This window comes from Capricornis sumatraensis, chromosome 2 (genome assembly GCF_032405125.1).
Source record: "Capricornis sumatraensis isolate serow.1 chromosome 2, serow.2, whole genome shotgun sequence".
NCBI lineage: Eukaryota > Metazoa > Chordata > Mammalia > Artiodactyla > Bovidae > Capricornis > Capricornis sumatraensis.
Genome location: NC_091070.1, coordinates 149,044,529 through 149,070,205, shown reverse-complemented (window position 1 = coordinate 149,070,205; position 25,677 = coordinate 149,044,529). Strand labels below are relative to the sequence as shown.

Sequence of the window (25,677 nt, the reverse complement as noted above, 5' to 3'; positions counted from 1 at the left end):
CGGGGATGGTAACTCTGGCCAATCAGAGAGATGGTAACTCTGGCCAATCAGAGAGATGATAACTCTGGCCAATCAGAGGGATGATGACTGGCCAATCAGTAAATACCAGGAAACCCCTGCAGCCAATCAACCCCTGCCAACTCCCTGTCTTTGTTCTAAACTTATAAATACTGCTGTAAATCTGGGCTCGGGGCTCTCCTCAAGACTCCACTGTGCTGTATGAGACGGGAGCCCTGGCTCGAGCTGGTAATAAAACCCCTTTATGCTTTTGCATTGCTGTGGATGTCTTATTCTCTCAGTTTTGGGGACTCGGACTCTGGGCATAACATTTGGGGGCTCGTCTGGGATCCCTTTAACTGGGAAGAATAACATTCTCCTGGTAGAAGGGATTTCCTCACTAGGAGGAGAGATATCTGAACACCGGTGTTAGTTTTGGATTAAGTCCAGCGTAAGGCTGAGGCCCGGTATAGTGCTGGGGAGGTGGCTGGCTCTGGTTACTGGATTAAGTCCAGCATAAGGCCAAGGCCCAGTATCATGCTGGGGAGGTGGCTGGCTCTGTGAATATCCTGCAGGTAAGACTGAGTGCATTGTTGGTGGCCACCTTGCGTTTGTTATCTGTTTGTCTATTTGTGGTGTCTGCGTTGCTCTTTGTGTGCTCTGTTGGCTCCCAGTGTACTTTTCTGTGATCATGGGACAAACAACTTCTACTCCTTTATCTCTTATGACTGACCACTTCTCTGATTTTAAGTCTAGAGTACAGAATCTATCATTGCTGATGAAGAAAAGCAAATTAGTAACTTTTTGTTCTGCCGAGTGGCCTGCTTTTGATGTTGGCTGGCCACAAGAAGGCACCTTCAGCCTGCCTCCTGTTCGAGCGGTCAGAGAGAAGGTGCTCGCCCCCTACCCTTCGGGGCACCCAGACCAAACTCCATACATTGTGGTCTGGCAGGACCTAGTAGAAAACCCCCCGGCCTGGCTAAAACCTTTTGTTTTTCAGCCCCTCACTTCCCTTCCCTCTTCCCCGTCCTCAGCTTCATTACGTCCACAGGTAATAGTCATGGAAGCATCCAAAGAGAAAGAAGACAAAAAGCGCAGCAACCAGGTGAAACCGATATTCCAAGAATCCTTACTATACCCCAATTTACTTGACCTGGAGACCGAACTCTCCCTGCCCCCCTATGCGGATCCACTTCTGCCCCTGCAGGTTCCTCAGGTCTCTTCTGGAGGGAAACAAAGGGACACTGAGCCTTCGGCCCCAGCCTGGGAAGGAGGCCCGGCCCAAGGAACTTGGGGAAGAACCAGGGGCATCACCAATATGGCAGAAGAAAACAATCCAGCATTTCCAGTTCGGGCAGGGCCTGCCCGAGCAGACAGAGAACAGACATACCAGTACTGGCCCTCTTCCACCAGTGATCTTTACAACTGGAAAACTCAGACCCCTTCCTTCTCTGAAAAACCTCAGGGCCTCACTGACCTTTTAAAATCTATCCTTTTCACCCATAACCCCACCTGGGATGACTGTCAACAGTTGTTACAAGTGCTCTTTACTACAGAGGAACGCAAACGGATCTTGTCAGAAGCACGAAAGAATGTGCTGGGTGTAGATGGGAGACCCACTACGCAGCCTAACCTGATTGATGAGGGATTTCCCCTGACGCGGCCCTGCTGGGACTTCGAGCACGCTAAAGGTAGGGAGTGTCTCCGAGTGTACCGCCAGACTCTCATGGCTGGCCTCTGAGCAGCCGCCAGGGGGCCAACAAATTTGGCTAAAGTAAATCTGGTTAGACAAGAGCCAAATGAGAGCCCGGCAGCTTTCCTTGAGAGATTAATGGAAGCTTTTAGACAGTACACCCCCATGGACCCACAAGCCGATGAGTCGCACGCAGCCATCATGCTAGCATTCGTGAATCAGGCAGCCCCAGATATCAGGAAAAAACTACAAAAATAGAGAGGTTGGGAGAGCAATCCCTGCAAGACCTGGTGAGGGCAACAGAGAGGGTTTTTAATCATAGAGAGACTCCAGAGGAAAGGGAGGAACGTGTTAGGCGAGAGAAAAAAAAATTCAGGGCCCGGCACCCCTCCCCAAGTCCTGGATAACTATACATGTGGAGGGGAAACCGGTTGGCTTCATGGTGGACACGAGAGCTCAATACTCAGTCCTTAATCGAAAAGACAGACCGATGTCTAAGAAGACCAGCTGGGTACAAGGGGCCACCGGGATTAAACAATATAGATGGACTACTAAACGTCAAGTGAACTTGGGGGCCCAGCAGGTGACCCACTCTTTTCTTGTGATACCAGAATGCCCAGCACCCTTGTTGGAAAGAGACTTACTATTTAAAGGCAATGCCCAAATTCACTTTGACCACAGAGAGATATCAGTTCTAGATGGGACCGGATATCCCATACAAGTTTTGTCTTTGGCATTGAAGGACGAATACAGACTGTATCAGCCAAAGCTGCTCATGGCCATTGACCCCAGTGTACAACCTTGGGTCCAAAAATACCCTCTAGCCTGGGCAAAAACTGCGGGGGTAAGACTAGCCAAGCAGAGGCCTCCCATCATTGTCAAACTTAAATCGGACGCCACCCCTATTTGGGTAAAACAATACCCTTTGAGCCTAGAAGCCTGGCGAAGAATTGCACCACATATACAATGGCTTCTGGAGGCAAAAATTCTTAAACGGTGCCGATCTCCATGGAATACTCCTTTGTTACCTATAAAAAAAGCCAGGGGGAACGGACTTTAGGCCTGTGCAAGATCTTCGTGAAGTCAACAAAAGGGGAAATGATATACATCCAACCGTCCCTAACCTGTACACCCTTTTGAGTGGCCTCCCACCAGACTATGTCTGGTATACTGTCCTGGACTTAAAAGATGCCTTTTTCAGTTTACCCTTGGCCCCCTTGAGCCAAGAGATCTTCACATTCAAATGGATAAAAGAAGGCAGCCAGACCTCAGGACAGCTAACTTGGACTCGACTTCCGCAAGGCTTCGAAAATTCACCAATGCAATTCAATGAGGCTCTGGGTGAAGACCTCCATGAGTACTGGGTTGATCACCCCAACATTGTCCTATTGCAGTATGTTGATGATCTTATGCTAGCCGCAACCACTGAGAAAGCATGCCTAAAAACAACAGGCAACCTCCTTCAAACTTTGGGGGCCTTGGGGTACCGGGCTAGTGCAAAGAAGGCCCAAATTGCTAAGCAAAAAGTCATATACCTAGGGTATAAAATAAAACAAGGACGGAGATGGCTGATGCAGGCCATAAAAGAGGCCATATTGCAGATCCCTGAGCTGGCAACTCCTCAACAAGTGAGAAAATTTCTTGGGACTATTGGGTATTGCCGGCTATGGATCTTGGGATTTGCTGAAAAGGCCCGACCACTATATGAAAAAAGTAAAAAAAAAAAAACACACACACACACACACACACAAACTGGACTTAGATGAGCCAATGAAACGGGCTTTTCAAGAACTCAGACAGGCTCTGCTAGAAGCCCCAGCCCTTGCTCTCCCTGACCCGTCCAAGCCCTTCCAATTGTTTGTAGATGAAAAACGGGAAATAAGAAAAGGAGTCTTGACACAGCCATGGGGGCCTTGGAGGCGACCAGTGGCCTACCTATCCAAACGACTGGACCCAGTGGCTGCGGGGTGGCCACCTTGCCTCCAAATCATTGCTGCTACTGCCCTCCTGGTCCATGATGCTGACAAGCTGACTTATGGACAGTGACTCCTGGTCTACACTCCCCATGCCATCGAAGGGATTCTGAAGCAGCCACCGGGTAAATGGATCTCTAATGCCCGTTTGACCCATTATCAGGCTTTGCTGCTGGACACCCCACGGATACACTTCCAGATGCCCTGCTTCCTGAACCCGGCCACTCTCTTACCCAACCTGGAGGAAGACAGCCCCCTCCACGATTGTAGTGAGATATTGGCTGAGACGATGGCAATACGAAAAGACCTAACAGATGTGCCTTTAAATAACAGTGAGCTGATATGGTTTACAGATGGAAGCAGTTTTATAAAAGATGGACAGAGAAAGGCTAGAGCTGCAATAGTTGATGACTCTGGAAAGATAATATGGGCTGAAGCCCTTCCCCCAGGTACCTCTGCCCAAAAAGCAGAACTAATAGCCTTATTACAGGCTCTGGAGAGGGCAAAAGGAAGAGTCACTATTTATACCGACAGTCGGTATGCATTCGGCACCATACACATCCAGGGCCCAATATATAAAGAGCGGGGATTTTTGACAGCCGAGGAAAAAGAAGTTAAAAACCTGCCTGAAATCTGCAGACTCTTAACAGCCATTCAACAGCCTTGAACAATGTCATTAGTACATGTCCCTGGACATCAAAAGGGAAGAGACCTTAAGACTCAAGGCAACCGAGCCGCTGATATGGCGGCTCATGAGGCGGCTAACAGGGACTGCACAGCCCCTATACTAACTGTGGGGCTGCCACCCCCAGGTATGGAAACCTTGCCCCCAACCCCCAAGTATTCCTCTTCTGATCTCAATTGGATTAAAAAAAAAAATGCCAGCCTCAGGAGGGCGAAGACAGATGATATCGGGACCAAGATGACAACTTGATACTTCCCACCAACTTGGGTCAACACCTCTGTACACACCTACATCTGACCACCCATCTAGGAGAAAAAAAGACTCTAACCCTCTTACAGACAGCACGTTTGTGGTTTCCCCGACAACAGGCGACTGTACAAGACATAGTCCAGGCCTGCAAAGCGTGCCAGATGATGAAGCCGGGAAAAGGACAGCATACGGGAATGAGGTACCGGGGAGAGAGGCCAGGGCAACACTGGGAGGTAGATTTTACAGAGGTAAGACCAGGCAAGTATGGGTACTGTTATCTGTTAGTTTTGGTGGATACTTTTTCTGGGTGGGTGAAAGCATTCCCTACTAAGAGAGAAATAGCAATGATAGTAGCTAAAAAGATCCTAAAAAAAAAATAGTACCTAGGTTTGGGCTGCCAGTGACTATTGGCTCTGATAACGGGCCTACCTTTGTGATTCAGATTGTACAGGGACTGGCCCTAGCTCTGGGGACCAAATAAAAGCTACACTGTAAATACAATCCCCAGAGCTCAGGACAGGTTGAGAGAATAAATCAGACTCTAAAAATCTTTGGCAAAATTGGCAGTAGAGACTGGCGGGGACTGGGTGACTCTCCTTCCCTTCGCCCTCTTCCATGCGCGTAATACCCCCTACAAGCTGGACTTAACCCCTTTCAAAGTTATGTATGAGAGGGCCCCTCCCATATGCCCTATCTTTAAAAGTAAAAAGCCCCACTATGTGCCCAGGTGGCCAATATTACAAGACTAAATAAGACAAATTAGATTGTGTCTGAGACAAAAGATGGTGGGTTTGTTCACACATCAGGCTAACTCCATGTTTACATGCATCAGTTTTTAATTAAAACAGAGAGTTCTGTATAATAGTGACTGTAGTGCCCAAAATCCTGTACCACCCTGAAAAGATAATGTATGACTACTGGGCCCAAAAACAAACACCTGGCTCATTACGTTTATAAAATAGCATATTAATACAGTTCAACTATTTGTGCTTAGACAGCAATATCAAACTGTACCCCAAAACAAAGAGGAAGATTCCTCTATATGATCTAAAGACAGGGGGGAATGTTACAACCTCACCAGAGCCATGACAGGCTCAGAGAGGTGCAGTAGGCCAAAAATAATCCCTGAGTCATGCTTCCGGGGCTTCTGGGGATGGTAACTCTGGCCAATCAGAGAGATGGTAACTCTGGGCAATCAGAGAGATGATAACTCTGGCCAATCAGAGGGATGATGACTGGCCAATCAGTAAATACCAGGAAACCCCTGCAGCCAATCAACCCTTGCCAACTCCCTGTCTTTGTTCTAAACTTATAAATACTGCTGTAAATCTGGGCTCGGGGCTCTCGTCAAGACTCCACTGCGCTGGATGAGATGGGAGACCTGGCTTGAACTGGCAATAAAACCCCTTTATGCTTTTGCATTGCTGTGGACGTCTTATTCTCTCAGTTTTGGGGACTCGGACTCTGGGCATAACATTAACCTTTGTGTGGAGTTGTTGATCTTGATTGCTTGTTCTTGGGACAGTCTCAGATGTGTTTGAGCACAGCCAGGAAGCTCCTATTTCCTTTGTTCTTCTCTGAGTCACTGCATAGTCATTAGCAGGGAGATGGTTGTCCCTGGGGCCTAGGGCAAACAAGGATGAATAGAATGAACCTTTCAATTGTATTAAGCAGAATACCTTATATTTAATTGTTCCTAAATCATGCTGTGCTATAGCACATTGATTTGCTAACTATAAGTTGAATATTATTTGAGAAATAGTATCCAGCTTCTTGTTTTACTTCTATCAGTAAATTTCTAAGTTATTTAACAAATTCATATTTTTAATGCAGTGGGCTAAACTTTTCAAAGCATATTTGCATATATTACCTCACTGAATCTCACATAACATTTCTGTTCATGTAGCTATATATGTAATTTAGGGTATTCCTGAAAAGTCCTCTGTCATTGTGGAGTCATTTACCTCTCTTGTTCGGGGATTTTCACATGAAATAATCTTGGAGACAGGCTTGTACTCTCGAATAAATTACCAAGACTGCTACCTCAAGTGGTTCCTAGAAGGGGCAATTATATGGAAGTTGTGTTTTATAGAGTAACTAGCAACTTCTAGAAACAACTGATGAAATAGATCAGACATGAATATCACAGAAATACAAAGGACTATAAGAGACTACTATGAACAATTATACACAAATTGGACAACTTAGAAGAAACAAATTCTTAGAAACATATAACCTACCAAGACTGAATCATGAAGAACTAGGTAATCTGAAGAGATCAATTGCTAGTGAGGCAATCGAGTCAGCAAAAAATTAAAAACACCCCAGCAAATTAAATTCTAGGAACATATGGCTTCACTGGTGATTCATACCTGATATTTGAAGAGTTAATATAAACACTTCTCAAACTCTTTTGAAAAGTATAGGAAGAGGGAATACTCCCAAACTGATTTTTTGAGGCCAACATTACCCTTAAAGCAAAACAAGACAAAAACACTGCAAGAAAACTGTAGACTAATCTTTCTGATGAATACAGATGCAAAAATCCTTATTATCAAACTGAATTCAACAACACATTAAAGACTTATACACTATGATCAAAAGGGATTTATTCCAGGGATACAAAGATTGTTCAACATCCTCAAGATAAACATTGTGATACACTACATTAATTAAATGAAGTATAAAAGTCATATGATCATCTCATAGGTGTGTAAAAAGCAATGGACAAAATTCAACATCTTTTTATGATTAAAAACTCTCAACAAAGTAAGTATAGAGGGAACGTGCATCAACATAATGAGGGCCATATATGGCAAACACACAGTTAATATCACACTCAAAGTGCAAAACTGAAAGCTTTTCCTTTAAGACAAAAAACAAGACAAAGATGCCCACTCGTACCACTTCTATTCAACATTGTATAGGAAGTCCCAGCCAGAGCAGTTAGGTAAGAAAAAGAAGTTATTCAAATTTAAAGTAGTAAAACTGTTTACATTTGCAGATGACATGATATAGAAAACCCTAAGTTCAGTTCAGTTCAGTCACTCAGTCGTGTCCAACTCTTTGCGACCCCATGAATTGCAGCATGCCAGGCCTCCCTGTCTATCACTAACTCCTGGAGTCCACCCAAACCCATGTCCATCCAGTCGGTGATGCCATCCAACCATCTAATCCTCTGTTGTCCCCTTCTCCTCCTGCTCTCAATCTTCCCCAGCATCAGGGTCTTTTCCAATGAGTCAGCTCTTTGCATCAGGTGGCCAAAGTATTGGCGTTTCAGCTTCAACATCAGTCCTTTCAGTGAACACCCAGGGCTGATCTCCTTTAGGATGGACTGGTTGGAAGTCTTTGCAGTCCAACAATCCCACCAAAATACTTTTTAAACTAGTAAATGAATTCAGTAAAGTTGCATAATATAAAATCAATATACAAAAATCAGTTGCATTTCTATACACTGGTAACAAACTATCAGAAGGAGAAATTAAGAAAACAATTCCATATACAGTGGAATTAAAAGATTAAAATACCTATGATTAAACTTAATGAAGGAGGTGAAAGGCCTGTACGCTATACTATAAAACATTGATGAAAGAAATTGGAGAAGGCAGAAATAAATGGAAAGATTTTTCATGCTTATGGATAGGAAGAATTAATATGTTAAAATGTCCATATTATTCAAAGCAATCTGCAGATTCAATGCAATCCCTATGAAAATGCCAACATTTTTCACAGAAACAGAACAAGCTATCCTAAAATCTGTATACAACCACAGAATATCCTGGATAGCTAAATCAATCTGAGAAAGGACAACAAAGACGGAGGCATCACAATTTCTGATTTCAAACTGCAGTACAAAGTCGCAATAATCAGAAGAGTATAGTACTCATATAAAAGCAGATAGACACATAGATGAAGCAAACAGAATAGAGAGCCAGGAAGAAACCCACATATATACGGCCAATTAATTTATGATCAAGGAGCCAGTAATATACAATGGGGGAAGAACAGTGTGGTCTCTTCAATAAACGATGTTGGGAAAAGTGGACAGGTACTTGCAAAAGAATAAAACTGGGCCACAGTCGTACACTGTACACAAAAGCCGATTCACAATGGAGTGAAGTCTTGAGTGACAGACCTGAAACAGTGGAACTCCTAGAAGAAAACAGAGGTTAATTTCTTTGAGCTGTCTTATTAAAAATAATGATTCGTATGGTCCCCTTAATTACTGAGAATATAAACCTTTTATTGGCTACATGTGTTACAGAAATCTTTTCTTATTTGTTACTTGGTTACTTGCCTGTTCACTTTTGTGGTGGTGTACTTTGGTAAATAGTGTTCTTAATTTTAATGTGGTCAAATTTATTAACTTTTTTTTTTAATGGTTAAAACCTTTTAGTATCCTGCTTAAGGAATATTTACCTAACCTGAAGCTTATGGTGATAGTCTTTAGTTTTTCCTTCGAGGAAGGAAAGTTTTAATATTTTTCCATTTCACACTTAGATCTATGAAAAATTTAGAATTTTTGTGTGTGTATGGTATAAAGTGAGTTTCACAGGTGGTGCAGTGGTAAAGAATGCAATACCAATGCAGGAGAGGCAAGAAATGTGGGCTTGATCCCTGGGTTTGGAAGATTCCTTGGAGTAGAAAATGGCAACCCACTCCAGTATTGTTGTCTGGATAATTCTATGGACAGAAGAGCCTGGTGGGCTACAGTCCACGGGGTTGCAAAGAGTTGGACACGACTGAGTGACTGAGCACACACATGGTATAAAGTAATTTTTTAAAGTGAATATCTAGTTGACTTGCTGTCATTTATTGGCAAGAATATTGTTTCCTACTGGAAGAATATCACAAACTCAAGTACGTGATAGTGAGAAACTTGATTGTAAATTAGGTGACCCTGTATGTTTGGTTATGTTTCTGGACTCTTTGGTGTTCCTTAGGTTTGTTTTTCTATTTTTGCACTAAATACCATACTGTCTTAGTGTAGCCTTAAGAATAAGTCTTGGTATCTGGGAAAGTAGATACTCATACTTTTTTCTTCTTTTTCTACTCTGTGAGTCTTTGTCCATTGTATTTCCACATAAAAGTTGGAATTCTCTTGTCAACTTCCACAAAATATAACTTTTGGGAAATTGACAGAATTTGCATTAAACCCATATATAAGTTTCAGGAGAATTATTTTCAGTGTTGGGCTTTCTAATTCATTAATGTGGTAAATGGTTTCAGTTTTTAGATTTTCTTCACTTTTTCTAAGTAATGTTTTATAATTTTCTGTGTAGTAGTTTTGCAGATCTTTTGTTATTCATATTGGTTATATTTTGATGGAATTTTAATCATTATGCCATTTTCAAACTGTGACTAATACATGTAAGTAAAATTGACTTTAAAATATTGAGCTTTATCCAGAAAACCTGGTACATTCATTAATTAATTTACTCAAATGTTCTGTTTTTAACATTAAATTTCATCTGTAAAGCAATGAGAATTTTATTTTTTTTTCCAATCCTGGTATATTTTGTTTCTTTTTCTTACCTTAGAAATAATTTCTAGGCTCCAGGTCTATACTGAATAGAAATAATGTTAGAGGTTTTCTTGTCAGAGGGAAAATTTTCAACATTTAATATTTATGTATCACATTTGTTATATTTTCAGTGCAAAGTGTTATAAGATTAAGGAAGAGTTCTATTGCTTGTCTAGGAGCTTTTTTTAAGATAATTGCAAATGGGTGTTAAACTTTATCAATTTTTTTCTGCATTTATCAACTAACCTTATGATTTTCTTCCTTATTATGTTTATCTGGTTGATTATATTCAGTGTTTTACATGTCTCTTATAAACAACATATACTTTAAAATAATTTAGCCTGACCACTTTTGTGCTTTAATTGGAAGATTAATCCCTTAATGTATGCTATAATTTCTAATATATCAAATTTAAATCAATAATTAAAATATTTTTGTCTTTCTGATCTACATTTTTACTCCTTTCTTCTTTTATACTTATTATTTTTAATATTCTATTTCCCCCCTACTCACTTAATAGTAATATTAATACACTCTTACTTTCTTATTCTTTTATGGTTACCCTAGAGATTGCAACATCACTGGCTTATTCTACTACTTCTTGGAACTTTTGCTTTTTCCCCCAAAGCACAGGGTTCTTGGAATCTTGCTATTGAATGTGTGGCCCAAGGACCAGCATCATTGGCACCACCTAAGGGTATTTTATAAATACTGACTATCAGGGAGTCTTACCTACAAAATCTGCATTTTAACAAGATCCTTGAGTGTTTCATATATGCATTAAAATTGTGAAGTACTGCTTCAGAACAATAATTACATAAACTCAATTTATTGCCATTAATGCTATCTATTTTAATTTTATATATATCAAACCTCATAAACATTATTATTATGTGATTAGTTTCTGCATTTAGATTTACCCCCTTCTTTACCATTTTCATTGCTTTTCATTAATTCCTGCATCTCTTCCCATCCTTTAGGGTTCATTTCCCTTCAGTGTGGAAAATTCTCTTTAATATTTCCACTCATACCAGTGGTGATTTTTTTCCTATTTTTAATTCACCTGAAAATATCTTTATTTCAGTAAGCCTAGAATTCTAGGTGGGCAGTTATTTTTGTTTTGTCCTAGTTTCCATCCTATTTTCCTGTTTCATTCTAATTACTTTCTTCTGATCCATGTACCTGGTCACTGTTCCTTTTGACTATTTTGGCTCATATATGGAGTTCCTACTTTTGGTTATTGTATTTTTCAGGTATAGAATTTTCATTTTCTTTTCTTTTTTTATAGGCCCCAGTTCTCTGCTGAAATTCTCAAACTTTCCTGGAACATACTATCATAGCTAAACTTTTTGCCTGATAGTCCATATCAGATAGCCCCTGTATATCTCTCTCTTGACTACCATTCTTGTTTTTTTTTAAAATTTTGTCTGCTCTCCTTATGTTGCTCAGTGCTTTTTGACTGAGTGTTGGACATTGTTCAGAACAAATATAAAAACAATTAAGGCCTGAGCTGATATTATCCTCCTTCAGTGAGCATTTGCATTTATTTTTTATAGGAGTTGGGGCACTAGTAATCCTGAATCATTGACACCTAGCTTTAAGACTGAGATGACTGGAATTTGGCTCATGAAAGAGCCTCTGTATTTTTGATACATGAGATAAAGGGAAGAAGAGAAAATGGGAAAATGATATTCTAATAAGCTTGAGGCACTTATTTATTTATTGTTTATTTTTATTTAAGAGTTTCATGCATCTTAGCTTTATATTCTTCACAACATTGCTAATTGTTTATGGCACCGATCATGCCGTATTCTTGTGTTGTCGTATTCTCTTCCCCTTACTCTATTCCTAGTTTTTTTTCTTGGAGCGTTTCCCTAGATTTGGCAGGGGCAAAGAACAGGAGGATTCACAGAAATAGTTGCTAATGAGAAATGTAAAAATTGTGGTCCTGGTTAACAACTTTGGCCTCTAGTTTTAGGGTCCCTGTGCCCCAATGGCTACAATTTGAGCCTTATGTGATTTCTCTAAAAAGCAAACTAAGAAAGAGCCCCCAAAGAGTCAACCAGACTCTTAAGTCATTAGTAGCTTTAACAAGCTATGACTATTTAAGTATTGGTTTAGAGTTCATCAAATAGTATGGGGCAAGGGTACATTGTGTGAATTACATCTACCATCAGATATTTCCCATCTTGCACCCCATCCTCCTGTGTCATTCTTCTGTTGTGCTTAAAAAACTTCAAAATATTTCACTGAAATGGCAAAAAAGAATGCTGACACTGATAGCACAGTAAAAAATTTAAACTGCATGAAACTCCTGAGAAGTGATTCTGCCTTTACTGTGCAGGCCAGGATGTTCTCAGCCTCTGTCTCCTAAATGTTGACCAGCAGGGGAGATAATATGGAGGACAGTGTACGCCCCAGGGGATGGGTGAGCGTCAGTAACAGCCCATTGCCATCTGCTGGGCTCTTCCTGTCTAAGAAAGAGCTTAGCCATTGCAAAGCATCACTCTCCTCACCCCTGCCGGGGTACCTGTCTCAGTTATGGCACCTGGTCCTTTTTTGTCTCTGCTGTTCTGCCCCTTCATCCTCTGTTGAAATTACATTTTTAACAAAGGAAAACTGAATTATGATTTTTTACTTTACAACTTCTGCCAAGAATTTCACTCTTCTGAGTTATTCTGACAATATTTTTATTGGTACAGCTCTGCATCTTTACCTTTCACCTTTGAAAAGGGTAATTTTTATTATTGTAAATGTTTTCCAAAGGTATAACATGCCTTTAGGTGTTGAACTGAACTCTTAGAAGAGGAGGTAAAAGAGTCTCCTTAGGCAGTTCAGTCATGGACATATTTTATTTGGCCCACAGAACATTTTTAAGCATTATTTAGTGACTAGTGATTTAACAAATGGCCTTTTCCTTTTCATCAGATTGGACCAAAGGAGGGTCACTTGTGCATATCTGAACTAATAATTCCCTCTAGCCTTTATTCAAACACATCCTTTTAGTAAGGCCTTCCTGACCATTTCGTCTAAAATCCCAACCCCGACTTTGTTTCTGGTTTATTTACCATCATCTCACTAGCCACGCGTTTTACTTAGCTTTTCCTTTGTTTGTTTGCTTATCGTTCACGATCTTTGTGCAGAGATTTTGTCTGCTTTGTGTCTAGACCTGTATTTGACTTAGAAGTCCTCTAATATGTATTAATTTATTGGATAAATGAATGAAAGTAGCCAGGGAGATTTCATGGGACTGTTGGCTTTGACCTTTATAAGAAAGTTTTATTGAAATAAAATTCATGTACCATACAGTTAACACTTGAAGTGTACAATTCACTAGCTTTTAATGTATTTTCAGATCTCCGTATCCATTACCACCGTCACTTTTGGAACATTTTCATTACTTGCCAAAAAACTCCATACCCTTTATCTCTTAGTATCCCCCGAGTCCTGTGCTACCCTCAGCCCTAGGAATCCACTAATCTACTTTATAGATTTGCCTCTTCTAGACAGTTCACATAATGGAATGAAGTGGTGTGGAATCATATGATACGTGGTTCTTTGTGACTGGCTTCTTCACTGGCATGTTTTTAAGCTTCTTCATACTTTCATTGCTGAGTAATATTCCAGGGTGTGGACATGTCACATTTTATGTATTCTTTTGTCAGTTGATGGCCTGGTCTTGTTTTCTTAACCAATCACTGTCAAGAGGGATGACTTTGCCATGATTGACTTATAATGACACCTGGCCCAACTTGGTGTCAGTTCCTCCAACTAAAGTACTGACTCACTCCAAGAGAAGGACATAATGGATTCTGGTGGTCAACCACCATCAAATCAATATCATCTCATAGAAAGTTTCTTCTTTCTATCTTTGTACAGTCATATTTTCCTCCTTCCCAGTCATTATTATTATGTTTTTATATTGGAAGATCAATGGCTTGTGGCATTAAAACCATAGTAAGAAAGAAAGGCCAGCAACAGAGCAAATGATATTAGCTCTGTCTTCAGTTTAATTTCCTCATAAAAAAAATCTCTAATTTTTCAATGGACACTGAGGTGTTACTGTGGAGGGCTGCAAAAAAAAAAAAAAATTGCCATTCACCTAGGATGTAAAATACTTCCCCAAGGCAGTCTCTTAATTTCCTGTGTTCTGTCTGTTGGAAGGCTCACTGGTGCAAAGCCAATATGAGCTATGCTATATTTCAACCAAATGCCCTTTGTTCTGGAGGACTGTGTTTTTTTTCCTTTTCCAAGTAATTAAGCCAGTCAGGGAAAAATGTCAAATGTCATTTTGCTCATTTTTTCTTTCCTTTTCCCACCCTGATCAAGGTTGGAACATTCTCTTCATTAAGAGTCTTTCCAAAGACAACTGTGCAGTGAGTGAGGACATTGTCCACACTTTTTAATTCAGTGGCAGAGGCTTTGGGAAAGCAGCATGCTACTTGTACTCCAAGCAAAAAGGTGTAAATGGCTTTATTGAAAATCAATATGCTCTTGTGAAGTGCCACTCGTTTCTGTGTTTCTGAGTTCTTTGCCATTTGCCATTTTGCACCGATGAAAGCTGCAAGGAGGTTTACAACTGTGGGTTTCTGTGTTTGAGGTTTTCTTTTTTTCCTGTATATTCATCCATAAGCATAAGGTTAAAGGATCCTTTGGTGTATTGTTTGTTTATTTTTTGGAAGAAGAGATGTGTAGGTTTTTTTTTCTTTTTTTTTTTGATGACAGAAATTGAACTGCCACTGAGGAGAATGGCTGTCACCCACATTGTGGCCTCATGCTGCTGCTGCTGCTGCTGAGTCGCTTCATTCGTGTCCGACTCTGTGTGACCCCATAGACGGCAGCCCACCAGGCTCCCCCATCCTTGGGATTCTCCGGGCAAGAACACTGGAGTGGGTTGCCATTTGTGGTCTCATAAGTGAGGTCAAATTTGAGCAGACTTTGGCAGTGTGCTGGATACTTCTTAAAACTTCCCTCAGAATGCTGTAGAGAAAACTCTCCTTTAATCCCAGAGAGTGAAAAGTGGGGATGTGGTAGTGTTGAGTTCTGTCAGGGTGGGATGTTTTCATACTATATATAGAGTGCCCAGACTGCCTCCAGAGTGAGGTCTGGCTCTGACCATTATTGTAAAAACACAGACTGATTTTCATTGGTTACACTCTTGGTGAAAGATTAGCTGTGAGATTAGATTGATAAAAAATTATGTGCCAGTTACAGCTAATGTGGCAGCATCTGAGGAAGGTCTGGGTCCTTTGTGATGGCTTTATTTGATTTGTACAGATTTCAGTGAATTACAACATTTTTCCTGTGCTGAGAAACTAGATATTTTGTCATAAATTTCCATCAACCCTTAAAAAAAAAGCTTACCCTTCATTTTAAGCCTAGAGATAGCATAAATCTGAACAGTGAGTTACGGGTGATCGTAGCTGTGTCACAGCAAGGTCTTAATGAAACAGGGCCTCGGAGGAGACTGTGGGAGAGATGGGACTGGGATGTGGGCCCTTGGCCAATTTGCAAATGAATCAATGCCCAGAGGTCACTTACTTACTTGTTTATTTACAGTATTTTTTCAGTGCTTTGCAATTACATGTTATTCAATGCATTTCATTGACCTGAATTGAATTGGATTCACAGAGAAAATGAGGCATGACCTCAAATTATTTTAACTTCCGATTGTGATTGAAGTGTTTTACTTTTCAAGAGTTTTAGGTAAGTATAGAGATGAGAATAAGCCAGGGAGGAATGGACAGTCTTATTTCTTGGCTTCATACTTTTTTCCCCTGTAAAATTCCTACCTTTACTTAAGCAAATAATATTCAACTTTGTCCTCATTTGCCACAACCTTTATCCAGACTGGAGCCTCAGTTTCTTTTCAGTAAGTCCTAAAACCTTTAAGACCCTTCCCTGAAGACCTTTAATAGTCCCAACAAGGCTTGCTAAATCCTTCAGGAAGGGTTATAATTACCAAGTGTTACTATTGTTTCATATTGTAATTTCAACATTGCCTATTGTACAATTTGATTACTGGTTAATTAGGATTCTACTTAATTTGATCATTACCTCTGAAATTAAATCATTTTATATTAAACAAATTACCAAATTTGATTGGTCCAAAAAAAGATTATTAGGGTGCCAATCAGGTGGTTAGAAAAAATTGCCGTCACATAATTTTATAAATTAATTGGAAACAATCAGAAAATCCGGTCTAAGGTTCCCAAAATGTGCCTTCAGGGAACTGAGAGCCAGTTAGAATCTTCCTAATGGTCTCTTGGACTGACCTCTTGTAGCTCTGATGGTAGTAAAACAATGACTACATGTTTATTGTTGTCATGGACTGAAAATTTACTTGTGATATTTAGTAAAATGAAACCTAAATGTAACCACCATCCTTCTGACTCATAAAAAGATTTAATTCATTCACTTATTTGTATGCATATACCTTTTTTAATTTTTGGTTTCCTGTTGAATTAGGTGAGATAACTCGATCACTCCTCAAGGGTTTTCTAGAATATACTCTCATGTGCAAAATCGAATCCTGCTGTTCGTCTGCTGTTATTTGCAATCAGACCATCTATTTCTTTTCTTTTATTTGCTACTGTATGTCAGATTGTAGATTAGAGTTGATGCCATTTATTCTCAGTGTGTTGAGGGAAAATGGCATTGGAGACATTCATCAGTGAGTTTTAAAATTGTTCCCTAGGAAATTTGCCTCACACCGTCTGGTCTGACCCAGTGAGAAAATGTAGCCCTCACCAGGAGGTTTGGTTGCCTCAGTCATTTAGATGGGACAACTTCATGCCAAGATGACATGATTGGGAATCTACCTTTTGTTTTCACAAAACATGACTGGTTTGGAGGCATTTAAATACATATTCAGTTCAGTTCAGTTCAGTTCATTTCAGTCGCTTAGTTGTGTCCGACTCCTTGTGACGCCATGAATCGCAGCAAGCCAAACCTCCGTGTCCATCACCAACTCCTGGAGTTTACCCAAATTCAGGTCCATCGAGTTGGTGATGTCATCCAGGCAAATCATCCTCAGTTGTCCCCTTCTCCTCCTGCACCCAATCCTTCCCAGCATCAGAGTCTTTTCCAATGAGTCAACTCTTCACATGAGGTGGCCAAAGTATTAGAGTTTCAGCTTCAGCATCAGTCCTTCCAATGAACACCCAGGACTGATCTCCTTTAGGATGGACTGGTTGGATCTTCTTGCAGTCCAAGGGACTCTCAAGAGTCTTCTCCAACACCACAGTTCAAAGGCATCAATTCTTCGGTGCTCAGTTTTCTTCACAGTCCAACTCTCACATCCATACATGACCACTGGAAAAACCATAGCCTTGACTAGACAGACCTTTGTTGGCAAAGTAATGTCTCTGCTTTTTAATATGCTGTCTAGGTTGGGCACAACTTTCCTTCCAAGAAGTGAGCGTCTTTTAACTTCATGGCTGCAATCACCATCTGCAGTGATTTTGGAGCCCAGAAAAATAAAGTCAGCCACTGTTTCCCCATCTATTTCCCATGAAGTGACGGGACCAGATGCCATGATCTTAGTTTTCTGAATGTTGAGCTTTAAGCCAACTTTTTCACTCTCCTCTTTCACTTTCATCAGGAGGCTGTTTAGTTCCTCTTCACTTTCTGCCATAAGGGCGGTGTCATCTGCATATCTGAGGCTATTGATATTTCTCCCGGTGATCTTGACTACAGTTTGTGCTTCTTCCAGCCCAGCGTTTCTCATGATGTACTCTGCATATAAGTTAAGTAAGCAGGGTGACAATATACAGCCTTGATGTTCTTAACTAAATGAGGAATGCTATATGGAAGCTTTACAAAAATAATGAAGAAACCTAACTCCTGATTAGTATTTTAGGCACTTCAGCTTATGAGTTATGTTTAATTTTCATATGGAATTTCATAGATTTAGCCAGTTTTGCTTATTCTCTTCCATATTTTTTTTTTCTTCTTGTTGTTTTTGTTGATTGGTTGGTTAGTTTACTGTTTTTATGAACAAACGTTTTATTTTAGATAAAGGCCCCTAAAACTAATTCAGAGAGAGGTTTTCTATTGCTTCAGTTCTCTCTTGGTAGAATCTGACAGGTTTCCCCCACCTTTCAAAAACCACACATTTTGTTTAGTTCCCTTTGCCATTATTTACCTAAATTTTATCTAAAGAAAATAGAAATGAAATAGATACTTTTCATGGATGTAGGACTAATGCTGAAGCTGAAACTCCAATACTTTGGACACTTGATGCAAAGAAATGACTCATTGGAAAAGACCTTGATGCTGGAAAAGATTGAAGGCAGAGGAGAAGGGGACAACAGATGATGAGATGGTTGGACGGCATCATGAGATGGACATCCATCTCGATGGACATGAGTTTGAGCAAGCTCTGGGAGTTGGTGATGGACAGGGAAGCCTGGCGTACTGCAGTCCATGGGGTCGCAAAGAGCTGGACACCACTGAGTGACTGAACTGAACAGATGAGATCTTGAAAATTCAACAGATTATTAAGAAATTGTTATGAGTTTTTTCATTAGAATGAATAATACTTTGACTTTTCTGAGCGGTGTATCTGTCCCACTGGTTAGGTTTTGATTTAGTAGTGAAATATTGCTTGGAAGATATATCAATTGTTGTTAATTACTGGTTAGTTGCTATGTCACCGTCCAACTCTTTTGTGACCTCATGAACTGTAGCCTGCCAGGCTCCTCTGTCCATGGGATTTCCCAGGCAAGAATACTGGAGTGGATTGCCATTTCCTTCTCCAGGAGATCTTCCCAACCCAGGGATTGGGCTTGCATCTCCTGCATTGGCAGGCAGATTCTTTACTACTGAGCCACCTAGGATGCCTGATATATTAGTAACTGAGTATAAAAGGAAGTCCTCTCATGCATCAGTTTTCCTAAACTCTGTGATATGCAGTAAGTTTCTTTAATGCTAACACTCTATCAATACCAGTGATAACATTTATTGAGTACTCACTATGTGCTATGCATGTTATAAAGATTATACAATTGAATCTTCAAGGTAACTTTATGTAAGATATATATTATCCACATTTTAGAGATGAAGTGAGTTGGAGAAGTTAAACGATGTCTAAGATCATGCAGTTTTTAAGTGAGGATAAAACTGCATATAGATCACATCCAGACTTTGAGGTATTTTGTGTGTTGAGTATATAGAAACTTTTAAATGGTTAGTACTGCATTCACTGACTCAGAAACTTAGATGTAAAGATCTTTACATCTCCACCCGTTTGCCACTCCCAACCCCTCCAAACTGGTTACTAGTTTACTTATAATCACCTGACATTTTTTAATGCACATATGAACAACTATGAGTAAATATTACCTCGCTTTTAAAAACACAAACTGTATAATTTATATGTACTAGAGAGTGCATGTTTTTCTGTATCCTATAGAACCTGTTAACTCTTACTGTCTCCCTCACCACCATTCATGACCATCTTTGAACAGAATGGCTTGTTTATCTCTACATAGACCAACAACTCTTGTTGGATGGTTTAAGTACATTCAAAAGTAGAATGGCACATAAGACAGAGCTTATGACAGCCTCCTTAGAGATGGCTTTTCCTCCTACAGTCCAGTGCATATACCATTATCTTATGATGGCAGAAAGTGAAGAGGAGCTAAAAAGCCTCTTGATGAGAGTGAAAGAGGAGAGCGAAAAAGTTGGCTTAAAGCTCAACATTCAGAAAACGAAGATCATGGCATCTGGTCCCATCACTCCATGGCAAATAGATGGGGAAACAGTGAAAACAGTGTCAGACTTTATTTTTTGGGACTCCAAAATCACTGCAGATGGTGATTGCAGCCATGAAATTAAAAGACGCTTACTCCTTGGAAGAAAAGTTATGAGCAACCTAGATAGCATATTCAAAGCAGAGACATTACTTTGCCGACTAAGGTCCATCTAGTCAAGGCTATGGTTTTTCCTGTGGTCATGTATGGATGTGAGAGTTGGACTGAAGAAGGCTGAGCACCGAAGAATTGATGCTTTTGAACTGTGGTGTTGGAGAAGACTCTTGAGAGTCCCTTGGACTGCAAAGAGATTCAACCAGTCCATCCTAAAAGAAAACAGTCCTGGGTGTTCTTTGGAAGCAATGATGCTAAAGCTGAAGCTCCAGTACTTTGGCCACCTCATGCTAAGAGTTGACTCATTGGAAAAGACTCTGACGCTGGGAGGGATTGGGGGCAGGAGGAGAAGGGGACGACAGAGGATGAGATGGTTGGATGGCATCATTGACTCGATGGATGTGAGTCTGAGTGAACTCCGGGAGTTGGTGATGGACAGGGAGGCCTGGCGTGCTGCGATTCATGGGGTCGCAAAGAGTCGGACACGACTGAGCTACTGAACTGAACTGAACTGATGATGTATGAACTGGTTCCTCCAGTGGAGTTAAGACTCTGGCTCCACCTGCATGGATGAGGGGCAATGAATTGGAAACATTCTTCTCAGAAATTGTCTTTAAGTGAGGTGGGGGAGACTTCCTTGATTTCTCTGTATATTCTTTTAGTGTAGTGAGAATACACACACACACACACACGTAAACTTTATTTTTAGAGCCATTTTATGTTCCCAGAAGGCATTGAGTAGCGTATACAGAGAGTCCCTGTGTCCTCATACATGTACAACCTCCCCTACTACCAGCATCCCAGCAGTGTTACCTCTGTTTCAAGAGGTTATATTTTTTTCTTGCCTTTGTAATGTACTGACTTTAAACAGGGGGCTTCCCAGGTAGCTCCGTGGTAAAGAATATGTCTGCCAAGCAGGAGACTCAGGTTCAATTCCTGGGTCAGGTAGATCCCCTGGAGAAGGAAATGGCAACCCACTCCAGTATTCTTGCCTGGGAAATCCCATGGATCGGGGCACCTGGTGGGCTATGGTCCATGGGGTTGCAAAGAGTTGAACCCAATCTAGTGACTCAACAGCAGCAGACTTCAAACAGGGCTCATATTTAGTTGACAGTATGTTGAGAGAAACTGATTTGCTTGGGGCTCCTTTAGCCTGGGTCAGTAGTGGGTGTGGGGAGGGCAAGTAGATCCTAAAGGAAAGTGTATAGACCAGGCTCTCAGAAACCCAAGTCTAGTTGGGAAATCAAGACTACAGACATCACTGACCAGAGAATTTATTTCCTGAGAAGTGATACAGTAATAAATAGAAAGTAATACACAATAAAAGGCACATTTACTACTTCAGCAATACAATTTTGAGATCATGGTGAGCATGGGTTGGTTTGCAACTTACCTTCTTTACTATTAAAACTTTAGATAAAAGGTAGTACATGCATGCTAAGTCGCTTCAGTGGTGTCTGACTTTTTGTGACCTATGGACTGTAGCCCACCATGCTCCTCTGTCTATGGGGATACTCCAGGCAAGAATACTGGAGTACAGGGGACCATACTTAGTCTATTTAAGGCAGTGAATTGTTTTCTAGTTATTTGCTGAGACATTTTAGCATCAACCACTTAAATGGCTACAATGTGCTAATAATTATTATAAATGCTCCCAGTAATTTATTAACACAAGTCCAATGAAGCCTTGCTTGACAATATTTGGCCTTGCTTCAACACTTTTGAGCCCCTTCCCTGTGACTGTAGGAGACAGCAGGATGCCATGAAAAGAGCCTGGGCTTTGGTGACAGTCTGGCATTTCCATTGATCCTTAACTTCATACTAGCGTGTCACCTTGATCACATGACTTCACCTTTCAAATCCTCAGCGCTTTGTGATGTTAACACGGGAATGGCTGAGACAACTCCTATCAAGTGCTGAGCTTCTTGACTGGTATGTGATGGTTTCATCATAAATATAAGACCACCCTCTATTTGGTACTTTCCTGGTAGAACAGGGGTTGAGAATCCACCTGCTGATGCAGGGGACGTGGGTTTGATCCCTGCTCTGGGAAGATTCCATATGCTGAGGGGCAGCCAATCCTGTGTGCCGTAAGTACTGAAGCCCACATGCTCTTGAGTCTGCGTGCTACAGCTGCTGAGCCCGTGGGCTGCAAATACTGAGGCCCATGCACCCTAGAGCCTGTGCTCCACAACTAGGGATGCCACCACAATGAGAAGCCTGAACACTCCAACTAGAGAATAACCCCAGCTTGCCGCAATTAGAGAAAGCCCGTGTGTGGCAATGAAGACCCAATGTAGCCTGAGTCTTTTAATAAATAAATACATACATATTAAAAAAATAAATATATGACCCTTTGTTTAAAAGGTTGGAGAAACCAGATTCTGTTTATAGAGCAAGATGACCAAATCTTAACCAGTAGGGAACGTAACAAAATGATTTTTTAAATATACATAATAGTTGCAGTTAACTTGCCCATAAGTTGCTCTAAACAACTGGACATTACTGTGGAGCTGAATTAATGAAACTAACAGAAGAAGAATCAACCAGAGAATTCTGACATGTGGAAGTTACTCCATAGTGTGTGGGGTCACTTAGAAAGGCCTGAGGAGTTTAAGTAGGAAGGTCTTAAATGCCTGCCACATTTTGAAGGCCTCAGAAGACTCCTCAGGTGAGCATATTCCCCATTTAAACATGCTGAGCTCTCCATCAAGTCTTAGGTAGCAGGTAGCAGTCCCAGTTGGGACGCAGTCTCTGAGTCACCTGGATCTTAGAAGATGTGGCTGTATTCCAGCAGATAGGCAGTGGGCTCAGTTTTTTTGATTGTTACCTCCAGTGAAGGACACTTGTCCAGGAGACAGCTGCCAAATTGCTTGCCAAGCTTATCTGTCCTCGGGAACATTTTATTCACACGCTGCCTCCAATGTAACCCGTCTTCTAAAGAGGTTTCTGCCATTAGTTTTGGAGACAGGATTTCATGCTACCCTGCAGTCTCATTTTTTGACTGGTGGCCTTAAGAGGGTTATTATGTTGTTGGCGATAGAGTACTGAAATTTTATGACACGCCATATGGAACTAAAGAAATAAGGACGTGACCTCCTTCGTATGGTATCATTAGTTCTGAATATCACCCATTTCCTGCCGTCAGCCATTTTTCTGGCCCCTAGATGAGGTCTGTACCAGTGGTCAGAATTAATGTTGTTTTGGCTCCTAAAAGCTGCAATTTTCCTGAGGTGGCAGTTGTGGTAGAGCACTTTTTCCCTGTCTCCAATTTCCTAGATACATCCACACGTGGAACTGAAATGGCCTCTCTCTGCTTGCTGTGCGCATGGGACCTCTACACCTGTTCAGTCGTGAAACCACTAATGAGGCCTCTCCTGTCCTATTCAGGATTTCGACGGAATATGAAATCTCATTACCCAGAGTCAATGAATGACATCTGTTCCCCATCCCCCTCCTGGAGCCGGCATCCCAGCCGCTCGGTGCTGTGAAAAGGATGTGCCACTCAGAGTGAGAATTAGAGCTCAGAAAAGAAGGTGGCCCTTCCTGGCCCAGGCAGAGGGCAGATGGAGCTTTCCAGTGTCCTGGCCCCCTTTTGTACCTTTGTCCTAAAATAATTAGCAAAAAGGAAACTTCATTATTTCAGACTATGAAAAAGTTCTGACTATTTGCTTCTGAAACAAGTCAAAACCTGGAAGTGAGCAGTTTTCTTGATAAGGAAGAATGTTTTCAGATTAATTTGAAAACATCCAGATAAATGGATAAATGCTTAAATTGATTAGATGTTAAAATGATTAAAAATGTGTATGATGTAAAGGTTATTTTTATAGTTTGACTTCTTACAAATCCATCTTTTGTAAAGAGGAGACCTTTAAATAAATACACATGGATATACTAAATAAATATGTATCAACATTTTAGTTTAGGGAGTTTTCATGAGTAGTAATATATATGTAATATAATGTAAGTATTATCATAGGCTACTTTATCTAAAATATTTCATTGTTTTCATGTATTCATTTATGGAATAAATGTATAAGCATTTATTGAGCATCTTTTATGTGTCAAGCACTCAGTTTTCATTCCAATTCCAAAAAAAAGCAATGCCAAAGAATGCTCAAACTACCTCACAATTGCACTCATCTCACATGCTAGTAAAGTAATGCTCAAAATTCTCCAAGCCAGGCTTCAGCAATACGTGAACCGTGAACTTCCAGATGCTCAAGCTGGTTTTAGAAAAGGCAGAGGAACCAGAGATCAAATTGCCAACATCTGCTGGATCATGGAAAAAGCAAGAGTTCCAGAAAAACATCTATTTCTGCTTTATTGACTATGCCAAAGCCTTTGACTGTGTGGATCACAAGAAACTGTGGAAAATTCTGAAAGAGATGCAATACCAGACCACCTGACGTGCCTCTTGAGAAATCTGTATGCAGGTCAAGAAGCAACAGTTAGAACTGGACATGGAACAAGAGACTGGTTCCAAATAGGAAAAGGAGTACGTCAAGGCTGTATATTGTCACCTTGCTTATTTAACTTCTATGCAGAGTACATCATGAGAAATGCTGGACTGGAAGAAACACAAGCTGGAATCAAGATTGCCGGGAGAAATATCAATAACCTCAGAGATGCAGATGACACCACCCTTATGGCAGAAAGTGAAGAGGAGCTAAAAAGCCTCTTGATGAAAGTGAAAGAGGAGAGCGAAAAAGTTGGCTTAAAGCTCAACATTCAGAAAACTAAGATCATAGCATCTGGTCCCATCACTTCATGGGAAATATATGGGGAAACAGTAGAAACAGTGTCAGACTTTATTTTTTGGGGCTCCAAAATCACTGCAGATGGTGGCTGCAGCCATGAAATTAAAAGACGCTTACTCCTTGGAAGAAAAGTTATGACCAACCTAGATAGCATATTCAAAAGCAGAGACATTACTTTGCCGACTAAGGTCCATCTAGTCAAGGCTATGGTTTTTCCTGTGGTCATGTATGGATGTGAGAGTTGGACTGTGAAGAAGGCTGAGCACCGAAGAATTAATGCTTTTGAACTGTGGTGTTGGAGAAGACTCTTGAGAGTCCCTTGGACCGCAAGGAGATCCAGCCAGTCCATTCTGAAGGAGATCAGTCCTGGGATTTCTTTGGAAGGAATGATGCTAAAGCTGAAGCTCCAGTACTTTGGCCACCTCATGCGAAGAGCTGACTCATTGGAAAAGACTCTGATGCTGGGAGGGATTGGGGGCAGGAGGAGAAGGGTACGACAGAGGATGAGATGGCTGGATGGCATCATTGACTCGATGGATGTGAGTCTGAGTGAATTCCGGGAGATGGTGATGGACAGGGAGGCCTGGCGTGCTGTGATTCACGGGGTCGCAAAGAGTCGGACATGACTGAGCTACTGAACTGAACTGAACTGATGATGCAAAGATGGGTAAAAGCTCAATGTTTAGAAAAGGCTAAAGTAAGTCATTGTAGGCTGTGTGATAACTCTTACAGGAGGTGGGTCAGAGGAGCAGGATCATCCTATCCTGAGGTATGAAGGCTTCAGAAGAGAGGAAGCACTATCAGGGATCTTAGGATGGTCAAAAAGATACAGGCAGGATGCCATTTAAAGCAGGGGTGGGGGGCAGTGTGGACAAAGTCAAGCAGAAAGGAAACTTGCAAGTGTCTACTTTGACTTTGGAGCCTTAC

At 41.0% G+C, this 25,677-nt stretch overlaps 1 long non-coding RNA gene across 1 annotated transcript; it reads left to right on the top strand.

Annotated features, from left to right (window-relative positions):
- Positions 1-219: 219 nt before the first annotated feature.
- Positions 220-23,903, top strand: LOC138074202 (uncharacterized). The gene is made up of 3 exons (XR_011144443.1): positions 220-246; positions 21,858-21,922; positions 23,270-23,903. It is a non-coding gene; the product is annotated as an uncharacterized lncRNA (long non-coding RNA).
- Positions 23,904-25,677: the final 1,774 nt, after the last annotated feature.